Here is a 24,660-nt window from a genome sequence, read left to right as displayed (position 1 = left end):
CATTTATTGCAGTAAACGGGCCATGTTCACCAAGAAAATTAATTACATCGGATTTATTTAAGTAACATTAAAATTTCAGGGATTAAACTAAAATTTCATCCAAGGGGTGTATATTGGTAAAATAAGAAAGACTGCGTTTAGCGACGCGGGCCAAATCTTTCATTAAACCATGTATTAAAATGTTTCAAAGCGGAATATTTTAAGCTATAATTTTAAAGCGTTTAAATAACACGTGATGCCGGTCCCTGTGTCCAATTGTGCGCACGGCGCCATCTCAGGGTAACCATATTATTTTACAAATGGGCTAAGGTTTACTCGGCTGCTGCCCACACGCTCAGGCGAAATGCAGCAGTAGCGGAGCGTCGCGTAAATTGCCCACTCCCCCGGTTCCACAGGCACATCCAGGCAGTGCAGTGCAAAGCATCTGGCAGAGAAAGGCGATCGGGATAACGGTAAGAGACGGACCTGGTACTTCTCCAGATAGAATTACACTATTCCGAGCATCTGTCTCTCAAATGTTCAAGATTTTAATCTGCTGGGGCGACGAGAGGAAGCAGCATTTTTAAAACAAAGCGGCCGCTTGAATTATTGTAGAGAACAAGTGCAGCCAGTGTGTAGGGAGGGGAGTGGGTGCAGCCGGTGTGTAGGGAGGGGAGTGGGTGCAGCCGGTGTGTAGGGAGGGGAGTGGGTGCAGCCGGTGTGTAGGGAGGGGAGTGGGTGCAGCCGGTGTGTAGGGAGGGGAGTGGGTGCAGCCAGTGTGTAGGGTGGGGAGTGGGTGCAGCCAGTGTGTAGGGTGGGGAGTGGGTGCAGCCAGTGTGTAGGGAGGGGAGTGGGTGCAGCCGGTGTGTAGGGAGGGGAGTGGGTGCAGTCGGTGTGTAGGGAGGGGAGTGGGTGCAGCCAGTGTGTAGGGAGGGGAGTGGGTGCAGTCGGTGTGTAGGGAGGGGAGTGGGTGCAGCCGGTGTGTAGGGAGGGGAGTGGGTGCAGTCGGTGTGTAGGGAGGGGAGTGGGTGCAGCCAGTGTGTAGGGAGGGGAGTGGGTGCGGCCAGTGTGTAGGGAGGGGAGTGGGTGCAGCCAGTGTGTAGGGAGGGGAGTGGGTGCAGCCGGTGTGTAGGGAGGGGAGTGGGTGCAGCCGGTGTGTAGGGAGGGGAGTGGGTGCAGTCGGTGTGTAGGGAGGGGAGTGGGTGCAGCCGGTGTGTAGGGAGGGGAGTGGGTGCAGCCGGTGTGTAGGGAGGGGAGTGGGTGCAGCCGGTGTGTAGGGAGGGGAGTGGGTGCAGCCGGTGTGTAGGGAGGGGAGTGGGTGCAGCCGGTGTGTAGGGAGGGGAGTGGGTGCAGCCGGTGTGTAGGGAGGGGAGTGGGTGCAGCCGGTGTGTAGGGAGGGGAGTGGGTGCAGCCGGTGTGTAGGGAGGGGAGTGGGTGCAGCCAGTGTGTAGGGAGGGGAGTGGGTGCAGCCAGTGTGTAGGGAGGGGAGTGGGTGCAGTCGGTGTGTAGGGAGGGGAGTGGGTGCAGCCGGTGTGTAGGGAGGGGAGTGGGTGCAGTCAGTGTGTAGGGAGGGGAGTGGGTGCGGCCGGTGTGTAGGGAGGGGAGTGGGTGCAGCTGGTGTGTAGGGAGGGGAGTGGGTGCAGCCAGTGTGTAGGGAGGGGAGTGGGTGCGGCCGGTGTGTAGGGAGGGGAGTGGGTGCAGCCAGTGTGTAGGGAGGGGAGTGGGTGCAGCCAGTGTGTAGGGAGGGGAGTGGGTGCGGCCGGTGTGTAGGGAGGGGAGTGGGTGCAGTCGGTGTGTAGGGAGGGGAGTGGGTGCAGCCGGTGTGTAGGGAGGGGAGTGGGTGCAGTCAGTGTGTAGGGAGGGGAGTGGGTGTGTTTGACAGGTTTGTGTGTAACGATGTGTTACTGCAGTATGTACCACTTCAGATGACGGAATCTTTTTTTTATATAGACGACAACAAACCGATCTTTTTTTTATGGAAAGCTTTACTGAGGGGATGTGATCTGGAAGGGTCAACAAGTCTTATCTATTTAACTCAGTAAAGCTGTGGCCAATGTGAGGGACAAGCTACCATGACCCTGTATCTGTTTTATTAGACAAATCGATCTAGCGACAAAAAGACGATAGTTCTGATGAACGGATCATTTCGTAATCATAGATTTGTTCGTATAAAAATCGTCCAGGTTGATGTTTAACAGTAGTTAACCCCAACATCGGAACCAATTTATATTTTACATCCCAGCTCCATTATTTCAGGTACGGAATGTAGTTTAGTGTTTGTCAGGTTTGGCAGGGCAGAGCTGACAGCTAAAGACTGAACACTCAGGAAATGACTTTTACTCTTTCGGTGAAACCTGTGGGTTTTTTTGACTGTTATGAAGGAATTTATTGTGAACCAGTCGCATCTTTCAGGTCGAGCACATCTGCAAACATTGTTCCGATGTTCTGACTTGATACCCACGGGGAAGGTACCAGAACATCGGATTTTGGGGAAAATGCAAATTGTAATGAAATTGTCGTAAATTCTGCAGATGTGAATTATTGTCCAAATGTTGAAATTTAAGATGCACTGTTTTTTTCCTGCTTAAAGGTTTTGTATGTTAAATCGCAATGCTGGATAGAGTGGATTTTTCCAGCCCTGGGACACTCCTGGAGACTGCAGTGGATTTAATGTATAGAGTCATTTCTTTCCTTTGTTTCCCCTGACGCATGCGCTTTACTGCAGGGTGGGGAACGAATGCATCTCCATAAATCATCCTGTTATTTGTGTCCAGTCAGTAGGACAATAGAAATTATTACTTGATTAAATTCCATAATTCCCACCTCTGCATGAAACCACATATCTTACTGATCTTGTGGTTTAAACGGTTTTCTTCCTAATTCTATAAACATTTATCTGGGGTCTATTTCCTTCTCTTAATGAGCAAAACAAGTCTGTAAGAATGGTGAAGAGAAAAAAATGTTAAAACCACAAGGCTTCAACACAGACAAGCCCGGGGATGTAGTCTGGCACTAATTGAGAATTCCAGGCTGCTTTTAGGGAAGGGCTTGGCTGTAAATGTATTGCAACAACTGTTTGAAACCATGTTGAATCACAGCTCACTTGTTACTGTTTTTAAGCTGCTGTGTGTAGATCTATATGTAGAAAGAATACTAATGCGACAATATGCATCCCAAAAGGTGCTTTTTGATTTTGGTGCTACAAATATGGCTAGACTAAAAAAATACATTTCAGATGGAAGAAGTTACCCTGCTGTGTTTCTACCTCTACCTTCTCTGGTAAGCATGTGGCTTGTCAGAGTGAGACATTTCATTATCCACAAATCATTGTAAAGGCTAGGCACAAGTTAACTAAACATTCTCTAGGCATGTTCCAACTGGTTATAGCCTTATAAACATTGATGATGATGAAAAAAGGTTATGATTTAACAAATATTCATTGCTGCTTTGCAGAGGGAAGGTGAACACAATGATTGTATTGAATATGATCTAAATTGTTATGCTTCAGTGCTGATGCGGCATTTTTGCAATTCAAATTATGCCATTATTTTTCATTAACAAGTAAACTTTGTGAGGGCATTCCTTTAAAATCACTCAAAAGCAACCAGCCCTACTTTCATTGATATGTTGGCTAGCTCCATGGCCTGATCCCCAGTTTCTTCCTCCTCCAATCTTGCAATGTTAGAGGAAAAAAAAATGCGTGGAAATATATTTTTAAAAATCCTTGGCTAAATTCTCTTAAAAAGCTATACTAGTCCTCTGTGACAATTCTATCATGTTTTGACTACATAATACTGTAGCGGCCCGTACAGTTGTCAGTAATATTAGTTGCTTGATATTGTTTTGAGGCATGTTTTGCATGGTATTTTATCAGAACACAAGAATTAGAAGCAGGTTTGGCCTCTGGATTGTGCTTTGTTACTCAGTTTCTATACAGACGAAGAAGAGACTCTTTTAATACAATCTGCATCTTAACATATTATGATGACCAGCACTTCAAATTATTTTTATGATCATTTGGAGTAAGAACTAAAATTTAGAAATTTGAAAATATTGTAAAAGCTCGTCATTCTCCAATATAGAGCAGGCAACAAGGTGTCACGATAAAAGCAAAATACTGTGGATGCTGGAAATCTGAAACAAAAACAAAAATTGCTGGATAAACTCAGTGGGCAGGATTTTCCCCCTGTCGGGGGTGAAGTTGAATGGCGGGCGTGCTTCCGATTGGTGCCCCCAATTGGGGGCATGGCGCCATTTTACGTGGGCATTTTAATTAAGGCCCGCCCAGTGTGACATCTGCACGGAAGCGCTATGCGTTCCCTGTGCGGGCAGGGGGATTCCCAATTCCCAAAATCGAGAGTGCGCTGTTTTGCGCAAGCGCACGAAAGAGCGCACTCCTCCCTGAGGCTAAGTGCAGCCTCAGGGAGATCGGCTCTAAATGTAAAAAAGCTAAAAATTGTAAAATAAAATTTCCCTAACATGTCCCCTCATGTGCCACTGTCACATGAGTTGGGACACGTCCATAATTTTTACAAAAACTTAATTAAAATTTTTAAAACCTACATGAAACCTCATCCTGCTGGTGGATGAGGTTTGATGCTTTTTCTAATGCCTGCTGGGGTGCCTGGCCTGCCCGGCAAACCTTAAGGTTGGACGGGCAAATCCATTAATTACTTTAATTGATCTGCCAATGGCCTCAATTGGCCATTGACAGGTCGGCAGGTGTGCAGCTGATTTTGCTATGGCCCCGCCCACCTAAAAAGTTACATGGGGCGGGATGACATCGGCGAGCGGGCCCCGCCCCCGCTCACTGACGGGAAAATCCTGCGCAGCAGGTCTGACAGCATCTGTGGAGAGAAAGACAGAGTTAACGTTTCAAGTCCGTATGACTTGTCTTCAGAACTGATGAAGAGTCATAGGGACTCGAAATGTTAACCCTGTCTTTCTCTCCACAGATGCTGTCAGACCTGCTGAGTTTTTGAACATGATGCTGTGTTTTGGAATGGGCAGAACCTGCTATTTAACCTTTCTAAAACCTCCAGCAAGGTCACAATAGCCCTTTAATTCATCGTTAATTAAATTTCATAATGTTAATGAACATTTCTTAAAACTGTTTAAAATCTCTACTGTAAACCTTGCTGGTTAAACAGCTTCACATTAAACAAGGAGCACTTAATACATTTTGCAGTAATGGAATTAAACTTCCCTGTAAAGGCAATTAACCTCTCACTGGGTGGAACCTGTAGGCTATGGGTGAGTGCCCCCCCCCTAGAACCATAACTTTCAAGTTAATTTGAATCAGGTGAGCAAGAAATGGGCAATGGCCCTTGTGACACATGAGAAGTGTCACTGCAACTGCAAATGGTATTACTAAGTCATGCTTTCATCTGCCAAAAAAGTACAGCTCTAACCTGATTAGAAGCATTAGAAGGTACTGAGCAGCAATAAAAAGCTGCCATAAATTAAATAATCTAAAAGAATTTATAAACTAAACTCAGTGACCCACATCTAATGGTTGTGTTTGCATTAAGTAATGAAGAAACATCTAACTGAACTCCACATAACCAGGTGTTGGGAATGCCAAAAATGTTCTGAAGTCTACTTCAATGTCATCTGTACATGAAACTCAATTGACAACTGCAACATTACACAGCACAACAAAGTTCAACAGAACAGTACAAAATAGTTGCCAATTTGCATATCTAAGAAATTTTTAGCCATTCTGTTCAATAAATTGTAAGATCTAAACCCAGAGGATGCAGTGTGTTTGCCGCCCACTTCAATTCTCAGGATTTTGCCACTGCCACTACAATCTTAGCTAAGGGCTGTGGCTGTTAAATTTAACTCTTAGCGAGTTAGTAGGTTCAAATCAATCCATCAATTACAACAATGGAGAGAAACTGCTGGGCATCCTTCTTCACCAGACTCTGGAGCAGCACCACATGTGATGCTGATCCTTAAATCAAATCTCCATATTTGTGGCTGGACATCAGAACAGCTACACCTCAGCATTCAGAGTTTCTAGTAAAGCAGAGGCAAACTTCACACAGTGCTCCTGTCAAAATGTCCTTTAGACTGTGTTGTCCGCAGAAGCTCTGCCCTTTGTATATAGCAGTTCAAATGTATAGTTAACCATCACTGGCTGGACCAGGGTTTCTGGAGAATAGCATATGGGAAACCTGTAACTTTCCAAATATTGGCTCAGTACAGTTTTTCAAACCTAATTGTGCTGTGAGTGATACATGAGAAATTAACCCTTGTTACAGTTGTCTACAGTTGAATTCTGTTGTTATGCTATCGAACATAGAAATCAAAACATGTTAAATGGGGTAAATCAGTTTCATTTTTCTGACACTTTCACAGTATCAGGAAATTTTGGCTATTGGTTAATCAATGGTTTATTGCACTGCCTTAACTGAATTACTTTGGCTTATGTTGTGCACCACTGGCAATTAACTGGTTAATATGAGTTTAGTTCAGTAGGCAAAGTATTGCACTCTTGGAGCAGAGAGTCAGCAATCAACCTTTGTAAGTGCTGGTGGGGTTTGAAGGAAGCTGAAACATTCCAGCAAAGCAAGGTGGTAGGAACTTCTGAACTACGTTAAGATCCATGAACTTAAAACATGAAAAAATGGCATTCTTCCAAATTATAATACAGGCTCAAAGAATTACCCATTCTGCTGTATTGCAGGACTTGCAAAACAAAATTCCAAGGTTTCAAGGATTACAAAAGGACATTCCTTCCTGAGATCTACCAGATTGCACTGACATTCTTCACTAATTAATTAGCTTACCATGAACACTTACTGCAAATATATTTCAGGCCAGATCTTCAAAACCACCTCATTCCTTCCAGCTTTTCCAATTGTTTGTTATCTTCATGTTTGCCCCCCTTTGGGGAATAGTGGGCTACTTTTGGAAGGATTAGCAGGCTAATTATGAACTTGTTGAATCACATCACTAATGCTCCTGCTGTGCCCGAAAGTCCTGGAGAGGGACTGGAGAGGAACCTAGAGTTCCTAGCTCAGAGGCAGTGGTACTACTGACTGAGCCAAAAGGCCTTACTAGCTTTTCCAATATCTACTTGGGATAGTGTGAATTTTAGCGTAATAAGCACCCTGTTGAAAATATATTACTGAACTTACTGATTTAGTACTTATGAATTGTTTATTAGATCACCTCAAAGCATCCTATTCAAAATGGTGTTTCCGCATGCAAATGGATAAAGATGGACTTTATTTAGTTTATTCAAAAATATTACAATTGATTTCTCCTTATTTCTATTTTGGCATTCATAAGTTAGCAACAAATCCCCATCAGATGCCTATTACGTTTAAAAGTACATTCTGAGGTTAAGTTTGTTTCCAAAGGTTAAAAATACTGCATATACTTTACAAATGTAAGGCAAAAATTATGTTTTGCAAAGTAAATGCTTATGGTTGGTTGGTTCTACAAGCTAACCTTCTATTAGGTTGGATGAAAGGCTGGTAATATACTAATATGTACCATTGAATACTAACTGTAATCTTCAGATTCATTTAATATTCCAGCAATGTTATAAAATATATAAATAATTTTATGATTACATTTCAATCTTCTGATACTTTTGCAATAATGACAATTTCCTGTTGCACACTTTTCAATATATTTAAGAACCTTTAGTATATTTTTAGTAAATCTATTATTTATTATTATGGTATGACACATAGGTGACTTTTGTAAAATCAAAAAATGGAGTTTACATGTTGAAATCACAATATCACTGTTTAAAAATAAGGGGTCACCCATTTAAAACAGAGATGAGGCAATTTTTTTTCTCTCAGAGGGTCGTGAATCTTTGGTGGTGGAAGCAGGGTCTTTGAATATCGTTGGATAGATTCTTTGTAAGCAAAGGGGTGATAGGTTATCAGGGGTGGGTGGGATACAGATTTCAGGTTATAATCAGATCAGCCATGATCTTATTAAATGGCGGAGCAGGCTCTAGGGGCTGAATGGCTCCTGTTCCTTGTTCGTTTGTCCCCTCACTATCTTTCCTATAAACAGTGGCTTAATTATGTTTGGCTAGTTAAATATTCCACACGCCTAAACTGAGAAGACAACACATTTGAAAATGTATAAAACATGATGGTACTCAAAATAATTTTATTACCAATCCTGAGTTTCTTTACAAATGCTCCTGTAAATAGCTACCCTTAATGATTTCATCCTGTAAATTTCTTTCGAACTTCAAACATTGTTTTCTGTAAGTTTATAACAAATATACAAAACCCTCACAAAAATTGTCAGAGAAGTTGGTGATGGACTGGGTTTCCTGATCTTCCTTTCAGGTGCCTTTACTGAGGTTGGAGGACCCAGGTGGTCGAATGCTGAATGTAGGGCTAGTAAATTTTGGGTTTTGATTCTAAGCAAAGTTCATAGTTTTCGTTGTTTCCAAGATGGATTAAATAAATACTGGGGCAGAAATTGGTCCTGAGCAGTACTGCAAAATAGGAGATAGAGAACTGCGATCAGTAGAGAAGAAAATTGGGCAGAGTGTAAAATGATTCACTATCCATAATTTACACGTCTGAGCAACGACAGCCATGTCTTAGAATGTGGAGGAAAAGAGATTTAAAGGGCAGAGCACTGCTTGTCACATTGTTGCAGTGAAGATTATCACTGCTCCCAAAAACATTTTATGCCTATTAAAGATTGATCTTCACTGAGAATATTTTTTTCCGTTTCTGTGTTGCTCATAAAAGTTTTGAGACTTAATTAGTTTAGTTTACTCTTTCCCAATGGATTAAAATCAGGGAAACAAATGGCCACAATTTAGTATTTTGTGGGAGAGTATTTCATGAGGGAGCATTTAGGCTCAACATTGAAGCAGTTTCACAAGAACTGGGTTTAAGATGTAAAATAGCCTGACCTACCAACCCTTCACATTAACTTTAGATGCACACAAGTAAATCATTCCATTATCTACTAGATTATTATCCTTCATAACAACACCTAATTCATAACTAACTTCTGAAAAAAAAACCATGCTGAATGAAAATAAATGTGTGTGCTGCGGATTCATCATCGGAGGTGCAATTTGTTCTAAAGAACTTCAGTTTGTATTGTATTTCCTTTTTTCCTAATGGTGGGATGTCTTCATTTTCTGAAACTGAAAGGTTGGTGAGGTTCTCTGTAAAAACGGTCTAAGGTTGATTGCATTGATTCATTTACTTGTGTCAGGTACCACCGATTATCCTAATTTTTATCAGTGATTCTTTAACTTATGAATGTTCACATTTTGTATTTGCTCTGTAGCGAGCATAATCAGGGAGTTGAGCTTAGAATCAAAAATTGTCATCAAAATTGGTTGAGAAAAGATATTTTCATTATTGATAAATATGGAAATTAATCATTAATGTAAACATTTGATTTTCAGACTCCATAAATACCATAAATTCCCATTCAAAGTGCCAGAAAACTGGTTTTAATAAGTATATGCTTGCATATTTATTGATTAGAACTAACCAGTTATCAACTTCATGCCAGGACATACCCAGGGATAGTGATGGAGGAGCCTGGGACATTGGCTGTAAGGTATGATTCAGTGAGTGTGATTATATAAGGCTGCTACTTGACTAGCCTGTTAGACAGCTTTTCCAATGTTAGTGAGGAGAACTCTTCAAGATCAACCGGGCAGCATGTGCCTTTCCTGCTTCAGCTACTAGGTCGCTGCTAGGTGGCCTGTCTGGTTTTATTCTTCTTTGACTTTTCTACAGTGGTTTGATACAACTCAGTGGCTAGCTAGGCTATTTCGGAGGGCAGTTAAGAGTCAATACATTGCTGTAGATCTGGAGCCACATGTAGAACAGACCAAGTGTGGTTGGAAGACAGGCTTCCTTCCCGAAAGGACAGTAGTGAACGAGAGGGATTTTTAGTGACAATCCAGTAGTTTCATGATCATCAATTGTGAAATTAGCTTCTTATTTCACATTTATTAATTCATTTGAATTTAAATTCCTCCAGCTGCCATGCTACAATGTGAACTCATGTCATCGGAGCATTCATCCAGGCTTCTGGGTTACTAGTTCAATAAAGTTACCACTCTGTTACCATCCCTTATTTCAGGTCATTTTCGCCCCTAGCAAGAGGGGACACTCAGAACCCCTAGTATGCCGTGGGGATTTTACATCTTAAGACTCAAAAGCAGCCTAACTGATCACTATCATTCAGATTTCTGAAAAAAAGGTGTTTATGTGTTGCAGAGGAAGCCAGCCTTGTTTTGTTGCTGTCAGTTCCCTCTGGCTCCCTGCAGCAATCATTCCCTATTCCTGCAGAGGTACAGGGGCAAAGAATTCATTATAAAGTCAATGTTCAACTTGTGCAGTTAATCAGATTAGCACACAGAAAAGCATCCACTGGACTTCCAAAAATGATTAATTGTGTGAAATGCTTTCAGACATTTTGATGTGATAACTGGTTCTATAAATACACATCTTATTTCCCTTTATCAATGAATTGGTAGATTCTGATTTTTCACTAGAGTAGTGACAGAAGTTAAAACAATCTCACTCCGTTCTTCCTGATTTAATTTCCATGAATGTAGGTTACACATTTGCCCATTGCTTGTCTCTAAACGGCTTTAAATATCAAAAACATTGAAGGGATAAAGAAAATGGTTGAGAGTTAACCAATGTTGCGAAAGGAGGAGAATGCAAATCTAAAAATTATACACCACTGCAATGGCTATTTTTTTTAATTCATTCACGGGATGTGGGCTTCACTGGCTGGGCCAGCATTTATTTCCCATCCCTAGTTGCCCTTAAGAAGGTGGTTGTGAGCTGCCTTCTTGAACCGCTGAAGTCCATGTGGTGTAGGTACACCCACAGTGCTGTTAGGGAGGGAGTTCCAGGATTTTGACCCAGCGACAGTGAAGGAACGGTAATAGATTTCCAAGTCAGGATGGTGAGTGATTTGGAGGGGTACTTCCAGGTGGTGGTGTTCCCATCTATCTGCTGCCCTTGTCCTCCTTGGTAGTAGTGGTTATGGGTTTGGAAGGTGCTGTCTATGGAACCTTGGTGAATTCCTGCAGTGCGTCTAGTAGATGGTACACACTTTTGATACTGTGCATCGATGGTGGAGTGAGTGAATGTTTGTGGATATGGTGCCAATCAAGTGGGGCTGCTTTGTCCTAGATGGTGTCCAGCTTCTTCAGTGTTGTAGGAGCTGCACTCATCCAGGCAATTGGGAGTAGTCCATCACACTCCTGACTTGTGCCTTGTAGATGGTGGACAGGCTTTAGGGAGTCAGGAGGCGAATTACTTGTCGCACGATTCCTAGTCTCTGACCTGCCCTTGTAGCCACAGTATTTATGTTTCTGGTCAATGGTAATCCCAAGGGTGTTGATAGTGGGGGGGGTTCAGTGATGGTAATGCCATTGAACATCAAGGGGCAATGGTTGGATTCTCTCTTGTTGGAGATGATCATTGCCTGACACTTGTGCGGTGCGAATGTTACTTGCCACTGGTCAGCCCAAGCCTGGATATTGTCCAGGTCTTGCTGCATTTGGACATGGACTGCTTCAGTGTCTGAGGAGTCACGAATGGTGCTGAACATTGTGCAATCATCAGTGAACATCCCCACTTCTGACCTTATGATGGAAGGAAGGTCATTGATGAAGCAGCTGAAGATAGTTGGGCTGAGGACAGTACCCTGAAGAACTCCTGCAGTGATGTCCTGGAGCTGAGATGACTGACCTCCAACAACCACAACCATCTTCCTTTGTGCTAGGAATGACTCCAACCAGTGGAGAGTTTTCCCCCGATCCCCATTGACTCCAGTTTTGCTAGGGCTCCTTGATGCCACATTCGGTCAAATGCTGCCTTGATGTCAAGGGCAGTCACTCTCACCTCACCTCGGGAGCTCAGCTCTTTTGTCCATGTTTGAACCAAGGCTGTAATGAGGTCAGGAGCTGAGTGGCCCTGACGGAACCCAAACTGGGCATCAGTGAGCAGGTTATTGCTAAGCAAGTGCCGCTTGATAGCACTGTTGATGACGCCTTCCATTACTTTACTGATGCTGGAGAGTAGACTGATGGGGCGCTAATTGGCCGGGTTGGATTTGTCCTGCTTTTTGTGTACAGGACATACCTGGGCAATGTTCTTCATAGCTGGGTAGGTACTATTATAGGAAAAGATAGGTTGTCAACAAATCACTTGTTAATTAAATTAGTTTTTATTTGAAAGAAACATTGATTTACCCAGTTGTTAAAATTAAGCCGTTTTAAAGAACTGCAGATGAGATGTTTTTGTAGTTTCAACGCAGCTGATTTGAATTAAGCAACTTCGCGTTGGGATAAGTAAAGTGTAGCTGTTTATTAAAAGCATTCATTGTTCTCTATCCATCCCACTTCTGTAAAAACTGAGCTAACAGATTGGATATGTGCACAGCATGCCAGCATCTTTGAAAATAGCAAATATATTAGCACTGGGAATTTCATAAGAACATAAGGTATAGGAGCAGGAGTAGGTCATTTAGACCCTTGGGCCTGCTCCATCATTCAGTAACATCATGGCTGAGTTGATGTGGCCGTAACTCCACATTTCTGCCTGCTCTCCATCACCTTTAACTAGCTAGTCAATCAAAAATCTGTCTAACTCAGTCTTAAATATATTCAGTGACCCAGCTTCCACTGCTCCCTGGGGAAGAAAATTCTAAAGTTTAATGGCCATCTGACAGAAGAGATTCTTGCTCATCTCTGTCTTAAGTGGGAGACCCCTTATTTTGAAACTGTGCCCCTCGTTCTTGATACGCCCACGTGAGGAAACATCCTCTGAGCATCAACCCTGTCAAGCCTTCTCAGATTTTTATATGTTTCAATAAGATCACCCCTCACTCACCTAAACTCCAATGAGTACAAGCCAAACCTGTTCAACCTTTCCTCATGAGACAACTCTTTCATCGCAGGAATCAGCCAAGTGAACCTACTCTGAACTGCTTCCAATGCAAGTATGTTCTTCCTTAAGTAAGGTAATGAAGACTGCACACAATACTCTTGGTCTGGTCTCACCAATGCCCTATTCAGCTGTAGCAGGACTTCACTTCTTTTATACTCCATCCCCCTTGCAATATAAGGCAACATTCTGTTTGCCTTCTTAATAACTTGCTGTACCCACCCACATGCTGACTTTTCGTGATTCATGTACAAGGACACCCAAGTTACTCTGTACTAGAGCATTCTGCAATCTCTCTCCATTTAAATAATATTCTGCTTTTATATTCTTCCTGTCAAAGTGGACCACCTTACATTTTCCCACATGATACTCCATCTGCCTTTTTTTTCCCCACTCACTTAACCTATCTCTATCCCTTTGCAGACTTTTTGTATCTTCCTCACAAATTAGTTTCCTGTTAGTTAGCCAGCCCCCTATCCATGCTAATATATCACTGCCAACACCATATGCTCTTATATTGCGTAATAATCTTTGATGTGGCACCGTATGAAATGCCTTTTGGAAATCCAAATACCCTACATCTACTGGTTCCCCTTTATCCACCCTGTTTGTTATGCCTTCAAAGAACTCTAATAAATTTGTCAAACATAATTTCCCTTTCATAAAGCTATGTTGAGTCTGCCTGATTGTATTTTCATAATGTCCTGTCACTACCTCTTTAATAATGGATTGTAGCTTTTTCCCAATGACAGAATTTCCTTGGAATCTCCCGCACTGCAGCAGCATAAGGTCATAACACCATTATACCAACACCATTACTCAATACCATAACACCATTATACCAACACCATTACTAATACCATAACACCATTATACCAACACCATTACTCAATACCATAACACCATTATACCAACACCATTACTCAATACCATAACACCATTATACCAACACCATTACTCAATACCATAACACCATTATACTAACACAATAACATTAACAATATAACACTGACACCATTACACCAGCACCATAACAACAACAACAGAACACCAATACCATAACACTGTTGTGGTATAAAGATGAGACCACTCAAGTGTGAGAGTCCCAGAAACCAAGGTCTTTATTTTCAAGCATATGCTAGGGGGGGAGGTCAGTCCTCACTGCCTTTCCGAGGATCTCTCCCAATAACACAAAGCCTGTGTAGCATATTTATAGATCGGGGTTATAGCAAAACACAATGTCTTATGCATACATCATTTAATCAAAAGCCTTCTGCAGACATCCCCTGTTATCTCAACAGTTGTGGCATTTCTGGCTCAGCAGGGATGTGTTCATGTCTGTGATTTAATGACTCCCTGTCTGTTTTTGTTATCTCCTTAGTGCATTGTTTACCCAAGCTGTGAAGGTCATTAAGTTGAGTTCCCACAATACCATACCCATCATGCCTATATTTTGGCTATATTTCCCATCATGCTTAGGAAGTACAACTACACTTAAAGTTATTAATGATAATAATTTGTCTATTTTTAAAGTTGTTAATGCACATCTTAATATCAGTTTTAACATAGAGTTATTTCAGCCCCCGCATCAACACCAACACCTGGTGTTATGTTGTTGGTGTAATGGTGTTGGTGTTATGTTATAGATGTTATAGATGTTATATATCATTATACCAACACCATAACATAGGACCATAACATCAATACCATAACACCAGCACCAGAACAACAAAACCGGAACACCAACACCATAACACAAACACCATAACATCTACAACAAAACACCAACACCATTACACCAACAACATAACACCAACACCATTACACCAACACCATTACACCAACAACATAACACCAGTACCATAACACCAGTACCATAACACTAACAACATAACACCAACACCATTACACCAACACCATTACACCAACAACATAACACAGTACCATAACACCAGTACCATAACACCAACAACATAACACCAGTACCATAACACCAGTACCATAACACCAACAACATAACACCAGTACCATAACACCAGTACCATAACACCAACACCATTACACCAACAACATAACACCAACACCATTACACCAACACCATTACACTAACAACATAACACCAACACCATTACACCAACACCATTACACCAACAACATAACAACAGCACCATTACACCAACACCATTACACCAACAACATAACACCAGTACCATAACACCAACACCATTACACCAACGCCATTACACCAACAACATAACACCAGTACCATAACACCAGTACCATAACACCAGTACCATAACACCAACACCATTACACCAACACCATTACACCAACAACATAACACCAGTACCACAACACCAGTACCATAACACCAACACCATTACACCAACAACATAACACCAACACCATTACACCAACGACATAACACCAGTACCATAACACCAACACCATTACACCAACAACATAACACCAGTACCATAACACCAACACCATTACACCAACACCATTACACCAACAACATAACACCAACACCATTACACCAACAACATAACACCAGTACCACAACACCAGTACCATAACACCAGTATCATAACACCAACACCATTACACCAACAACATAACACCAGTACCACAACACCAGTACCATAACACCAGTATCATAACACCAACACCATTACACCAACAACATAACACCAACACCATTACACCAACAACATAACACCAACACCATAACACCAACACCATTACACCAACAACATAACACCAGTACCATAACACCAACACCTTTACACCAACAACATAACACCAGTACCATAACACCAACACCATTACACCAACAACATAACACCAGTACCACAACACCAGTACCATAACACCAGTATCATAACACCAACACCATTACACCAACAACATAACACCAACACCATTACACCAACAACATAACACCAGTACCATAACACCAACACCATTACACCAACAACATAACACCAGTACCATAACACCAACACCTTTACACCAACAACATAACACCAGTACCATAACACCAACACCATTACACCAACAACATAACACCAGTACCATAACACCAACACCTTTACACCAACACCATTACACCAACAACATAACACCAGTACCATAACACCAACACCATTACACCAACAACATAACACCAGCACCATAACACCAACACCATTACACCAACAACATAACACCAGCACCATAACACCAACACCATTACACCAACAACATAACACCAACACCATAACACCAACAACATAACACCAACACCATAACACCAGCACCAGAACATCAACAACATAACACCAACACCATTACACCAACAACATAACACCAGTACCATAACATCAACACCATTACACCAACAACATAACACCAACACCATTACACCAACAACATAACACCAACACCATAACACCAACAACAGAACACCAACACCATAACACCAGCACCAGAACATCAACAACATAACACCAACACCATTACACCAACAACATAACACCAACACCATAACACCAGCACCAGAACATCAACAACATAACACCAACACCATTACGCCAACAACATAACACCAGTACCATAACACCAACACCATTACACCAACAACATAACACCAACACCATAACATCAACAACATAACACCAACACCATTACACCAACAACATAACACCAGCACCATAACATCAACAACATAACACCAACACCATTACACCAACAACATAACACCAACACCATTACACCAACACCATTACACCAACAACATAACACCAGTACCATAACACCAGTACCATAACACCAGTACCATAACGCCAACACCATTACACCAACAACATAACACCAGTACCATAACACCAGTACCATAACACCAACACCATTACACCAACAACATAACACCAGTACCATAACACCAACACCATTACACCAACAACATAACACCAGTACCATAACACCAACACCATTACACCAACAACATAACACCAGTACCATAACACCAACACCATTACACCAACAACATAACACCAGCACCATAACACCAACACCATTACACCAACAACATAACACCAGTACCATAACACCAACACCATTACACCAACAACATAGCACCAACACCATTACACCAACAACATAACACCAACACCATAACACCAGCACCAGAACATCAACAACATAACACCAACACCATTACGCCAACAACATAACACCAGCACCAGAACATCAACAACATAACACCAACACCATTACACCAACAACATAACACCAGCACCATAACATCAACAACGTAACACCAACAACATAACACCAACAACATGACACCAGTACCATAACACCAACACCATTACACCAACAACATAACACCAGCACCATAACACCAACACCAGAACATCAACACCCCCATAACACCAGCACCAGAACAACAAAACTGTAACACCAACACCATTACATCAACACCATAACACCAATACAATAACATCAACAACAATGGCATACAAGGCTACGGGCCTAGTGCTAGAAAATGGGATTAGAATAGATGGGCATTTGTTTGATCGGCGCAGACTCGATGGGCCAAAGGCCCTTTTTTTATGCTGTAGACTTCTATGACTCTATAACATCAGCACCATAACACCAACACCATAACACCAACACCATAACACCAATGCCAGAATGCCAACAACATAACACTAATACCATAACACTGGCACCAGAACAACAAAACTGTAACACTAACACCATAACACCAACACCGTAACACCAGTACTGTAACACCAACAACAATATTCAGTCATTCAAGAAGGGAGGAAGGGATAAACAGGGAACTACAGGCCAGTCAGTCTAACCTCAGAGGTGGGGAAACTATTGGAAGCAATTCTGAGGGACAGAACTAATCTACACTTGGAGAGGCAGGGATTAATCAAGGACAGTCAGCATGGTTTTGTTAAGGGGAGGTCATACCTGACCAATTTGATTGAAATTTTCGAAGAGGTGACCAGGTGTGTAGATGAGGGCAATGCATTTGACGTAATCTACTTGGACTTCAGCAAGGCTTTTGATAAGGTCCCACATGGGAGACTGATAACGAAGGTAAGAGCCCATGGAATCCAAGGCAATTTGGCAAATTGGATCCAGAATTGGCTGAGTGGCAGGAAGCAGAGGGTGATGGTTGAGGGGTGTTTTTGTGATTGGATGCCTGTGTCCAGTGGGGTTCCACAGGGATCGGTGCTGGGTCCCTTGATGTTTGTGGTATATATAAACAATTTAGACTTGAATGTTGGAGGGTTGATAAGTAAGTTTGCGGATGACACGAAAATTGGTGGGGTGGTAAACAATGAGGAGGATAGTCTAAGATTACAGGAGGATATAGACGGGCTGGTCTGGCAAATGGAATTTAATCCGGGTAAGTGTGAGGTGATGCACTTGGGCAGGACAAACAAGGCACGGGGATACACAATGAATGGTAGGGCCCTGGAAAGTACCGATTTGCGGAGGGACCTTGGTGTGCATGTCCACCGGTCCATTAAGGTAGCGGGACAGGTAGATAAGGTGATTAAAAAGGCATATGAGATACTTGCCTTTATTAGCCGAGGTATAGAATATAAGAGCAGGGAAGTTACGCTGAAACTGTATAAAACACTGGTTAGGCCACAGCTAGAGTATTGTTTGCAGTTCTGGAATCTGCATTATAGGAAGGATGTGATTGCACTAGAGAGAGTGCAGAGGAGATTTACCAGGATGTTGCCTGGGCTGGAGAGTTTTAGTTATGAGGAGAGACTGGGTGGACTAGGGTTATTTTCCCTGGAGCAGAGGAGATTGAGGGGGGACGTGATTGAGGTGTATAAAATTGTGAGGGGCATAGATAGGGTAGACAGGAAGGAACCTTTCCCCTTGGTGGAGGGATCAATAATCAGGGGGCATAGATTTAAGGTAAGGGGCAGGAGGTTTAGAGGGGATGTGAGGAAGAATTTTTTCATCCAGAGAGTGGTGGGAATCTGGAATTCACTGCCTGAAAGGGTGGTAGAGGCAGAAACCCTCATAACATTTAAGAAGTATTTGAATGTGCACTTGCAATGCCATGGCATACAAGGCTATGGGCCTAATGATGGAAAATGGGATAAGAATAGTTAAGTAAAAAAAAAAAACTGTAGATGCTGGAAATCCAAAACAAAATAAAAATACCTGGAAAAACTCAGCAGGTCTGGCAGCATCTGAGGAGAGGAACACAGTTAACGTTTTGAGTCCGTATGACTCTTCAACAGGGCTCAATAGTTAGGTACTTGTTTGACTGGCGCAGACTCGATGAGCCAAAGGGCCTTTTTCTGTGCTGTAGACTTCTATGACTCTATAACACCAACACCGTAACACCAACACCGTAACACCAACACCGTAACACCAACATCATTACACCAACACCGTAACACCAACACCGTAACACCAACACCGTAACACCAACACCATTACACCAACACCGTAACACCAACACCGTAACACCAACATCATTACACCAACACCGTAACACCAACATCATTACACCAACACCGTACACCAACACCGTAACACCAACACCGTAACACCAACACCGTAACACCAACATCATTACATCAACACCGTAACGCCAACATCATTACACCAACACCGTAACACCAACATCGTTACATCAACACCGTAACGCCAACATCATTACACCAACACCGTAACACCAACATCATTACACCAACACCGTAACACCAACACCGTAACACCAACACCGTAACACCAACACCGTACACCAACATCATTACACCAACACCGTAACACCAACACCGTAACACCAACATCATTACACCAACACCGTAACACCAACATCATTACACCAACACCGTACACCAACACCGTAACACCAACACCGTAACACCAACACCGTAACACCAACATCATTACATCAACACCGTAACGCCAACATCATTACACCAACACCGTAACACCAACATCATTACATAAACACCGTAACGCCAACATCATTACACCAACACCGTAACACCAACATCATTACACCAACACCGTAACACCAACACCGTAACACCAACACCGTAACACCAACACCGTACACCAACATCATTACACCAACACCGTAACACCAACACCGTAACACCAGCACCGTAACACCAAAACCGTACACCAACATCATTACACCAACACCGTAACACCAACACCGTAACACCAACACCGTAACACCAGCACCGTAACACCAAGACCGTAACACCAACATCATTACACCAACACCATAACACCAACACCGTAACATCAACATCTTTACACCAACACCGTAACACCAACACCGTAACACCAACACCGTAACACCAACACCGTACACCAACATAATTAAACCAACACCGTACACCAACATCATTACACCAACACCGTAACACCAACACCGTAACACCAACACCGTAACACCAACATCATTACACCAACAGCGTACACCAACATCATTACACCAACACCGTAACACCAGCACCGTAACACCAACACCGTAAAACCAACACCGTAACACCAGCACCGTAACACCAGCACCGTAACACCAACATCATTACACCAACACCGTAACACCAACATCATTACACCAACACCGTACACCAACATCATTACACCAACACCGTAACACCAACACCGTAACACCAACACCGTAACACCAACATCATTACACCAACACCGTAACACCAACACCGTAACACCAGCACCGTAACACCAGCACCGTAACACCAACATCATTACACCAACACCGTAACACCAACATCATTACACCAACACCGTACACCAACATCATTACACCAACACCGTAACACCAACACCGTAACACCAACACCGTAACACCAACATCATTACACCAACACCGTAACACCAACACCGTAACACAAGCACCGTAACACCAACACCGTAACACCAACATCATTACACCAACACCGTAACACCAACACCGTAACACCAACACCGTAACACCAACACCGTAACACCAACACCGTACACCAACATCATTACACCAACACCGTAACACCAACACCGTAACACCAACATCATTACACCAACACCGTAACACCAACATCATTACACCAACACCGTACACCAACACCGTAACACCAACACCGTAACACCAACACCGTAACACCAACATCATTACATCAACACCGTAACGCCAACATCATTACACCAACACTGTAACACCAACATCATTACATAAACACCGTAACGCCAACATCATTACACCAACACCGTAACACCAACATCATTACACCAACACCGTAACACCAACACCGTAACACCAACACCGTAACACCAACACCGTACACCAACATCATTACACCAACACCGTAACACCAACACCGTAACACCAGCACCGTAACACCAAAACCGTACACCAACATCATTACACCAACACCGTAACACCAACACCGTAACACCAACACCGTAACACCAGCACCGTAACACCAAGACCGTAACACCAACATCATTACACCAACACCATAACACCAACACCGTAACATCAACATCTTTACACCAACACCGTAACACCAACACCGTAACACCAACATCGTAACACCAACACCGTACACCAACATAATTAAACCAACACCGTACACCAACATCATTACACCAACACCGTAACACCAACACCGTAACACCAACACCGTAACACCAACATCATTACACCAACACCGTACACCAACATCATTACACCAACACCGTAACGCCAGCACCATAACACCAACACCGTAAAACCAACACCGTAACACCAGCACCGTAACACCAGCACCGTAACACCAACATCATTACACCAACACCGTAACACCAACATCATTACACCAACACCGTACACCAACATCATTACACCAACACCGTAACACCAACACCGTAACACCAACACCGTAACACCAACATCATTACACCAACACCGTAACACCAACACCGTAACACCAGCACCGTAACACCAGCACCGTAACACCAACATCATTACACCAACACCGTAACACCAACATCATTACACCAACACCGTACACCAACATCATTACACCAACACCGTAACACCAACACCGTAACACCAACACCGTAACACCAACATCATTACACCAACACGGTAACACCAACACCGTAACACAAGCACCGTAACACCAACACCGTAACGCCAACATCATTACACCAACACCGTAACACCAACACCGTAACACCAACACCGTAACACCAACATCATTACACCAACACCGTAACACCAACACCGTAACACCAACACCGTAACACCAACATCATTACACCAACACCGTAACACCAACACCGTAACACCAACACCGTAACACCAACACCGTACACCAACATCATTACACCAACACCGTAACACCAACACCGTAACACCAACATCATTACACCAACACCGTAACACCAACATCATTACACCAACACCGTACACCAACACCGTAACACCAACACCGTAACACCAACACCGTAACACCAACATCATTACATCAACACCGTAACGCCAACATCATTACACCAACACTGTAACACCAACATCATTACATAAACACCGTAACGCCAACATCATTACACCAACACCGTAACACCAACATCATTACACCAACACCGTAACACCAACACCGTAACACCAACACCGTAACACCAACACCGTACACCAACATCATTACACCAACACCGTAACACCAACACCGTAACACCAGCACCGTAACACCAAAACCGTACACCAACATCATTACACCAACACCGTAACACCAACACCGTAACACCAACACCGTAACACCAGCACCGTAACACCAAGACCGTAACACCAACATCATTACACCAACACCATAACACCAACACCGTAACATCAACATCTTTACACCAACACCGTAACACCAACACCGTAACACCAACATCGTAACACCAACACCGTACACCAACATAATTAAACCAACACCGTACACCAACATCATTACACCAACACCGTAACACCAACACCGTAACACCAACACCGTAACACCAACATCATTACACCAACACCGTACACCAACATCATTACACCAACACCGTAACGCCAGCACCATAACACCAACACCGTAAAACCAACACCGTAACACCAGCACCGTAACACCAGCACCGTAACACCAACATCATTACACCAACACCGTAACACCAACATCATTACACCAACACCGTACACCAACATCATTACACCAACACCGTAACACCAACACCGTAACACCAACACCGTAACACCAACATCATTACACCAACACCGTAACACCAACACCGTAACACCAGCACCGTAACACCAGCACCGTAACACCAACATCATTACACCAACACCGTAACACCAACATCATTACACCAACACCGTACACCAACATCATTACACCAACACCGTAACACCAACACCGTAACACCAACACCGTAACACCAACATCATTACACCAACACGGTAACACCAACACCGTAACACAAGCACCGTAACACCAACACCGTAACGCCAACATCATTACACCAACACCGTAACACCAACACCGTAACACCAACACCGTAACACCAACATCATTACACCAACACCGTAACACCAACACCGTAACACCAACACCGTAACACCAACATCATTACACCAACACCGTAACACCAACACCGTAACACCAACACCGTAACACCAACACCGTAACACCAACATCGTACACCAACATCATTACACCAACACCGTAACACCAACACCGTAACACCAGCACCGTAACACCAACACCGTAACACCAACATCATTACACCAACACCGTAACACCAACACCGTAACACCAACATCATTACACCAACACCGTAACACCAACACCGTAACACCAACACCGTAACACCAACACCGTAACACCAACATCGTACACCAACATCATTACACCAACACCGTAACACCAACACCGTAACACCAGCACCGTAACACCAACACCGTAACACCAACATCATTACACCAACACCGTAACACCAACACCGTAACATCAACATCTTTACACCAACACCGTAACACCAACATCATTACACCAACACCGTACACCAACATAATTACACCAACATCATTACACCAACACCGTAACACCAACAACGTAACACCAACACCGTAACACCAACATCATTACACCAACACCGTAACACCAACACCGTAACACCAGCACCGTAACACCAACACCGTAACACCAACATCATTACACCAACACCGTAACACCAACACCGTAACATCAACATCATTACACTAACACCGTAACACCAACACCGTAACACCAACACCGTAACACCAACATCATTACACTAACACCGTAACACCAACACCGTAACACCAGCACCGTAACACCAACACCGTAACACCAACATCATTACACTAACACCGTAACACCAACACCGTAACACCAACACCGTAACACCAACATCATTACACCAACACCGTAACACCAACATCATTACACCAACACCGTAACACCAACACCGTAACACCAACACCGTACACCAACATCATTACACCAACACCCTAACACCAACACCGTAACACCAGCACCGTAACACCAACACCGTACACCAACATCATTACACCAACACCGTAACACCAACACCGTAACACCAACACCGTAACACCAGCACCGTAACACCAACACCGTAACACCAACATCATTACACCAACACCGTAACACCAACACCGTAACACCAACACCGTAACACCAACATCGTTACACCAACACCGTAACACCAACAC

General features: G+C 43.1%; 1 protein-coding gene across 1 annotated transcript in view; it reads left to right on the top strand.

The window, feature by feature from the left end:
- Nucleotides 1-276: 276 nt before the first annotated feature.
- LOC144679218 (uncharacterized) overlaps nucleotides 277-24,660 on the top strand; it is a 113,163-nt gene continuing 88,779 nt past the window's right edge. The window contains exon 1 of the mRNA XM_078539660.1: nucleotides 277-452. The gene's annotated coding sequence lies outside the window, so the exon portion shown is untranslated. The remainder of the gene's footprint in view (nucleotides 453-24,660) is intronic.

This window comes from Cetorhinus maximus, chromosome 3 (genome assembly GCF_964194155.1).
Source record: "Cetorhinus maximus chromosome 3, sCetMax3.hap1.1, whole genome shotgun sequence".
Classification (NCBI taxonomy): Eukaryota; Metazoa; Chordata; class Chondrichthyes; order Lamniformes; family Cetorhinidae; genus Cetorhinus; species Cetorhinus maximus.
Note: the sequence above shows the minus strand (reverse complement) of the source record. Positions and strands in the feature narration are given on the sequence as shown.